A 7090-nucleotide genomic window follows, 5' to 3' on the forward strand; every position below is an offset into this window, starting at 1 on the left:
AACAACAACAACATACAGCACTGGTAACCCAATATCCTCCCACAAATTCATTCTCTCCTGGACATCACTGCTCCAATTTTCATTCTCTGGACACTTTTCAGTCACCTTCAGAGGCATAGCTTCCTCTATTTAGCCATTACATATTGGCAAGCACTGAGGCTAGGTCACAGGTCTTAATTCTTACAGTATGCACCCTCCCTAAATCTTTTCCAGGCCACCACTTCATTCACCACCCAGTTATCAGTGAGTCCCCGAAAAAAGCTCCAACCCTCACCTTTGAGGACCAGAAGTTCATCTCTAACTGCCTATTTGGATTTCTCAAAAGTGCGTCAAACTTTGTATGTCCAAAGCAGAACTTAGGCTTTTCCCCATCCAATCAAGCTGAGTTTGACAGAAACCTAAGGGTCATCTTAGGCACCTTCTTCTTCTCCCCTGCTCACTGTTCAATCCTTTACCAACGTCTTACTTTAAAAGATACTTTGCCTTTCAAATTGACCCACTTCTTTCCATCACCATAGCCCCTGTGCAAATATGAGCTCCTGGCATTTCTCGCATGGACTTTATGATACTATCTGCTTAGTGATTTCCCCATCTTCCTCTTACTCCTGCCTTCTCCACCCAGCAGCCAGTCATCTATTTAAAACACACATCTTCTCATATCTCTGTTCTGCTTAAAATCTTCAATAGTTTCCCATAGACAAAAACCAAAATCCCTAAAAGGAGCTATGAGGCCCTGAAAAGCACTTCCCTCACCAACTTGGACAAGTTATTTAACTTCACAATATCTCAATTTCCTCATCCATAAAATGGAAATAAGAGTAGATACCGGAAAAATTTGTTAGAAAGAGGAAATGAAGTAACACATATAAAATACTCAGTATAATACCTGCCACATGGTAAGCCTTCAGTAAGCATTTGTTACCAGTATTATCAATACCATTATTATTATTATTATTATTATTAAACGAGTTTCCATCAAGTGAATTCTAACTCATGGAGACATGGAGATCCCAGGTGTGTCAGAGTAGAACTGTGCTCTACATAAGGTTCCCAGTAGCTGGTTTTTCGGAAGTAAATCACCAGGACTTTCTTCTGAAGTATACTTGGTGTACTTAAACCTCTAACCTATTAGTTAGCAGTTATAATGGTTAATGTTATATGCCAAGAAAAAGAGGAAGATCCCCAATGAGATGGATTGGCCAAGTGGCAGCATCTATGGACTCAAGTATGGCAACAGTCGTGAGGTTGGCCCAGGATCGGGCAGTGTTTGGTTCTGCTGTGCATAAGGTCGTGATGGGTCGGTACTGACTCGATGGCACCTAACAACAATAACAACAATTTGACTAGACCATGATTCCTAGTATTGTGTTGTTGTCCTCCATTTTGTGATCTGACATCAAACTACCTATTGCATAATTATCCTCCATTTTATGTATTGTAAATCCTAACCTGTATATGTTAATCAGGAATCCTGGTATGGCACTATAAGATAAGCCCTGGACTGTTAACTACAAGATCAATGGTCCAAACCCACCAATCACTCCTTGAAGCCCTATACTGGCTTGCTATGAGTTGGAACTGACCAGACAGAATGTAACAATAGTATGTTAATGGAAGCCCTGGTGGTGTAGTGGTTAGCATTGTGCAAAGTAAGTAGTTCAAATCCACAAGCCGTTCCTTGGGGGAAAGATGATAGTTTCTGATCCCTTAGAGATTTCCAGCCTAAGAGAACCTATACAGGGGTTGCTATGCAAGTGGCATGACAGCACACAACAACACCAGTATATGTTAATGAGGCAGGATTGGTGTTGCTAAGTGCCATTCATTTGGCTCTGACCCATAGTGACCCTATGCACAATAGAACAAAATGCCCACAGTCCATTTTCAAAATTTTGGTTATCCAACTCCAGATCTTTGCATGTTTCATTATAATGTTTGACTTTGTGTTCTCAAGCTGCCCTTTGAAATTTTCTGTTGGCTCTTTGACCGCCTCATTTCTTCCATTTGCTTTGGCATCTCTATGCTGGAGAGCAAGTTTCTGAGTCTCTTCTGACATCCATTTGGTTCTTTTCTTTCTTCCTGGTCTTCTTAATGACCTTTTGCTTTCTTTCTGTATGATGTTCTTGATGTCATCCCACAGTTCTTCTGGTTTTCAATCACTAATGTTTAATGCATCAAATTTGCTCTTGAGATGATCTCTAAATTCAAGTGGAATACATCCAAGGCTGTATTTTGTCTTTCATGGACTTTTTTTCATTTGTTTCAGCTTCAGCCCAAACTTGCATATGAGGAAGTGATGGAACACCAAAGCCTTCTCCAGCCTTGTATTGTTGCTTTCCACAGCTCTAGTCAATTTGATTTCTGTGTATTCCATCTGATGAAGTCCATGTGTATAATCATCTTTTATGTTCTTTTTTTAAAAAAGTATTCGTGATGAAGAAGTCATTGGTCTTTCAAAATTCTATCATGTGATCTCCAGCATAATTCTGTCACCAAGGCCATATTTTCCAACAACTGATCCTCTTTTTTTCCAACCTTGAATTCCAGTCACTAGTAATTATCAATACAACTTGATGGCATGTTTCATCAATTTCAGACTGAAGAAGTTGGTCATATTCTTCAATTTCATCATCACTGGCTTTAGTGGTTGGTGGGTAAATTTGAATAATAGTGGTATTAACTGGTTTTTCTTGTAGGCATATGAATATTATCTTATCACAGACTGTATTATACTTCTAGATAGACCTTGAAATGTTGTTTTTTTGTTTGTTTGTTTTGTTTTTTTGATGATGAATGAGGTGAGAATAGTGTGGAGTGTATCTTGCCTCACAGCCTCACAAGACAGTCAGATCATTACTCAAGTCACACCCTCACTGTGATGTAGGGAGCTTTTCTTTGGACTATGCCTGAATCCAATATACATAGGATACTCTGTCAAGGATCTTTCATGCTCTAGATCCTACATCCAGCTTGTCATCATCTAACCTCCAACTCTTGAAATGTATATATCTGACCTGTCAATTCTGGGATTTTCCACTTTCTGCAGCCCTGTGTGCCAACTACCCACCATCTGACCTGCTGATTTTAGGACTGTCCCACTTCTGAAGCCCTATGAGCCAAGAGCCATCAGATGTGCCAACTGTGGCTCTATCAGCTTCTGCAACCACGTGAGTCAGGAGAAGCCTCCAGCTTGATGCCTGGCCTATGGATTTGTGATTTACCAGCCTCTACAAATGCGTGAGCCATTTCTTTGAGAGGGAATGTGTGTGTGTGTGTGTATGCCTTACTGAGTTTGCTTCTATAGAGAACCCAGTCAAAGGCAGGAGTCAAATGCATTAACCATTTGCACCACCCAAGGACACCATTATTATTATTGCTACAATCACTATTGATATTTACAACTTATACAACATGTTCCCTTCTTATTCTTCTCACCCAGACACTTTGCCCTTCTTGACCATGCCATGTCCCCACCTGCCACAGGATCTTAGCATATACTGGTTTCTCTACTTATAATATCTTCCACCTTTTTGTCACTCAGTTTTCAGATATTAGCCAGAGTCTCATCTACTCTGAGAACCCTTCACTGACCTTCCAGACTGGAATTAAATTCCCTGTCATAGCATCATGTTCTCTTTGTTGCATTTATCGTGGTTACATGATAAATATAAACTCTATAATCACACTTGCATTTGAGTGATCATTTTGTTAACATATGTCTCCTTGACTAAGCTGAAAGCTTTGAGGGCAAGGTTCTTGTCTAAGTAAACTAACCATTTATCCCCCATGCCAAGCACTCATCAACCCTCAAAGGACATCTGCTCAACATATAAATGAATCCTCTCTCTATCCAGCTGACTACCTCCCACAAATCTCCCTACTCTAAATCCTTCTCTGGCCATGGTGCTGAAATTGGGACTAGGGTTGATTGGTTGGTTATGTGCCAGGGAGTTGGTTCCAACTCATAGTAAGTAACCATGTATAGAGTTTCCAAAGCTATAAATCTTTATGGGAGCAGAAAGCCTCATCTTTCTCCCACAGAACAGTTGGTAGTTTCGAACTGCTGTCCTTGAGGTTAGCAGTCTGACTCGTAACCACTATGCTAGAAATACTCTGGTAGAGACTTCTTGAGCAAACTTGTCCTGTTCCAAGAAGCAAGGAGGTAAGTGTTCTGTGTTCTGTTCCTTCTCCCTGGGCAACCAATTCTAGAGGCAATAAAACCATCTATCATCTGTTTATCACAACACATCCAGATGCTCTGCGCAATAAAGCCACTCACAATACACAGTCCTCCCATTTCAGGAAGATGTTCCCAATCCAGCCTTCCCAGGGGATCTTTAAGAAGAGGAGAGGCACCCATCTGTCTGGGAAAGAGCCCTGCTGTCTATATTGCTCCCTTCCAGCACTGTGCCATATGTCGTGGGACCTGCCTGGGGAGCCTTCAGGTAGCAGACCCTGACGTGGAGCCTTGTCCAATTAAGCTGACAGCCACGTTTGCATTTGTTCCGGGTATTAGAAAATGCCAAGCTCTGGTTGATTTTGCAGAAGCACCTCTGGTTCAAAATAAAGATTGTTGGGTTTTGTGCTTGTGTGTTTTTTCACCCCTGCAGTCAAATAAAATCAAACTTTGCAAAAAGTGGTTTCTGCTGAGAACAAAATCAAGATCCAAAGAGAAAAAAACAGGCTTCATCTTCATGGATCAACAAGCCAGGGCTAACAAGATAAAGTTTAATAAGAATGAGTAGAAGGCTCTCCACTTGGGTCCAGAAAGCCATCTGAAAGAGTGTGTGGTGGAAATGAACAATGGCAGCATCCACTGTGAAACATATTTAGGAGCTATAGCTGACTATCCACTCATTAAGAGTCATCAGTGTGCCATGGCTGCCAAAAAGGCTTTCCAGTAATGAGAAAATAGAACCTAGTAAGACCAAAATGACTGCCCTGGTCCCTCATCACTGGACACAGCACAGCTGGAATATTATTCTCAGTAGAGGGCATGGAAGATCCATTTCACTGAATACACAGAATACCACCAAGCTGTACTGCACCAAAGGTGCCTGGGTGGCACAAATGGTTAAGTTCTCAACTACCAGACAAAACTTAGTGGTTCCAATTCATCTAGTGGCACCTCAGAAGACAGGTCTGGTGATCTGCTTCTGAAAGGCCAGCACCTCAAAAACCCTATACAGCAGTTCTATTCTGTACACGTGGGGTCACCGTGCATTGGAATCAACTTGATGGCAACTAATAACAGCAACACAGCATCACCAGGCAGGCCAGAAGGGGCAGTGTCCTTGAAGATTCATGCACCAGATCACTGTGGGAGGGTTAAGGAACCAGAGGCATTTGATCTAAGTAGCAGATGCCTCAGAAAGGACAAGCTAACCTTTTTTTCAAAAACTTTTGACAGACAGAAAAGAAAATTGGCTGCTTTTGTGACACCCTCTTATTTCCCTAGAGCTTTGTTGTTGTTGTTAGATGCCATCGAGTCGGTACCGACCCATAGCAACCTTATGCACAGCAGAAAGAAACACTGACCGATCCTGGGCCAACCTCACTACTGTTGCCACGCTTGAGTCCATCAATGCTGCCACTTGGCCAAACCATCTCATTGGGGATCTTCCTCTTTTTCTCTGATCTTCCACCTTACCAAACATGATATCCTTCTCCAGTGACTGGTCCCTCCTGACAATATGTCTGAAGTATGAGAGACGAAGTTTGGCCATCCTGGCCTCCAAGGAGCACTCTGGCTGAACTTCTTCCAAAACGGATCTATTGGTTCTTTTGGCAGCCCATGGCACTTTCAATATTCTCCTCCAACACCATAACTCAAAAGCATCAATTCTTCTACAGTCTTCTTTATTCACTGTCCAGCTTTCACATGCATATGAGGTTATTGAAAATACCATGGCTTTGGTCAGGTGCACCTGAGTCCTCAAGCTGACATCTTTGCTCTTCAACACTTTAAAAAGGTCTTGTGCAGCAGATTTACCTAATACAATACGTCGTTTGATCTCTTGACTGCTGCTTCCAAGAGTGTTGATAGTTGATCAAAGAAGAATGAAGTCCTTGACAATGTCAATCTTTTCTCCATTGATAAGAATGTTGTTTATTGATATAGTGGTGAGGATTTTTGTTTTCTTTACATAGAGATGTAATCCATATTGATGGCTGCGCTCATCAGTAAATGTTTTTAAGTCCTCTTCACTTTCAGCAAGCAAAGTTGTATCATCTGCATGTCGCAGGTTGTTAATGAGTCTTCCTCCAATCCTGATGCCACATTTTAAATATTGAGTGAAGTAGGTTTGGGCTCAAAATAAAGAACATTATTATTGGTGTTGTTTTGTCTTCAATTTTTAAATTACAAATAATACATGCAAAGTATAAAAGAAAAATCCATGCACTACAGATATATATTAATTGAAAAGTCAAAGCTAACCCTTGATGTTTCTATCTCCTCACCAATAAATAAATTAATAAGCGTGTTGCTCTCAAGTCAATTCTGACTTTTATTTGGGCTGTAATTTTTATGGGAACTGTTAACCAGACCTTTCTTCTGTGCTGCCAGATGGTAAATTAAGTAAGTTGTTAAATGTAAAATGTTTGTGCCAATTTTACCTTCCTCATATATCAATATATTAATTTGGGAATGCAGTGGTTCTGTACGATAAGCATTGGACTACAAACCACAAAATCAGCAGTTTTACCCCACCAGATAATTTGTAGGAGAAAGATGAGACTTTCTGCTCTTGCAAAGATTTACAGCCTTGAAAACGCTATGCAGAGTCACTATGAGTTGGTGAAGTGTGGACCATCCACTGACACTTGACTGCTAATAATAGGGTAGAGGTTTGAGTCCAGCCAGAGACTCCTTAGAAGAAATGCCTGTTCATCTCTTTCCCCCAAATCAGCCATTAAATCCCTGTGGGCACAGTTCTGCTCTAATACACTTGATGTCATCATGAGTCAGTCAGTGGTAAGTAGTCACTAGCATGTATTGGGCAGAGTTGGGGTTATTAAACACCCTGCAATCTGAGAATCTGACACAATGAAGTTTAAAAGTTGCCCCAAATGCCAACTTTCTTCCACC

This window comes from Chrysochloris asiatica, unplaced genomic scaffold (assembly GCF_000296735.1).
Source record: "Chrysochloris asiatica unplaced genomic scaffold, ChrAsi1.0 scaffold00022, whole genome shotgun sequence".
Lineage (NCBI taxonomy): Eukaryota > Metazoa > Chordata > Mammalia > Afrosoricida > Chrysochloridae > Chrysochloris > Chrysochloris asiatica.